This window comes from Onychomys torridus, chromosome 11 (assembly GCF_903995425.1).
Source record: "Onychomys torridus chromosome 11, mOncTor1.1, whole genome shotgun sequence".
Lineage (NCBI taxonomy): Eukaryota > Metazoa > Chordata > Mammalia > Rodentia > Cricetidae > Onychomys > Onychomys torridus.
The window spans coordinates 41,172,843-41,173,667 of NC_050453.1; positions in this window are offsets into that span (position 1 = coordinate 41,172,843).

Consider the following 825-nt stretch of genomic DNA (forward strand, 5'->3'; position numbering starts at 1 on the left):
GCGGCGGGCGGGCGGGCACGCGCTGCAGGCGGGAGCAGAGGGGTCGACGCAAGGGCGGTGGGAGCGCGGTGCGCAGGGGCGGTGCCCGGGCTCTGACTCCGCCCACTGCTTCTTGGTTACCCCAGAAGACCGTTTCTTAGGTCCTGAAACATTTCAGGGCCAGGCTTACTTCAAACTCCCTGTGTAGCCAAGGATGACCTTGAACTTCTGATCCTCCTGCCTCCACCTCCCGGATGTCGGGACCATGGGCCTGCGCCACCACAGTTCAGTGCTTGCAAGGCAAACACTTTAACCATTGAACCAAATCCCCAGCCCAAGAAAACGTATTTTTATGCTGGGAAGCAATTGTAACTGGGGCTGGCAGGTTATTACTAGAGAAAACTCTAGCGGGGGATAAATGTAGCCACCTGGGGTCGCCTTTCTATCATCCTTCATATCGTAAGCGAATTGCTCAGTTTTTGCTCACGCCTAAAGGACAAATTATCCGTGGAGCTGCTCAGAATTTTCCCTGGTGGGAGTTTAACAGCTCTGTAAACCTTAAATCTGTGAACATGGATTTCCAGTGGCAGCAATGTGGGCAAGCTGTGAGTATTTTCCTAAAGGCTGCTCAAGGCCTTTGAAGAACAACAGAACCCCAGTTTCTGGTATTTGAGACTGAATGTACATGGAGCCAGTTGGAATACTGTCTGTTTACACTAGCTGTGAACTCTGTGCTGAGGCCCCGCCGCTCCTGAGCTGAGGTGCCTTGGGAAAACACCTGCCTTCCTTCTTGCTCACTTGGAAGGACACTGTGTTAAGTTGTGAGTTTATTTTGAAGAAAACATT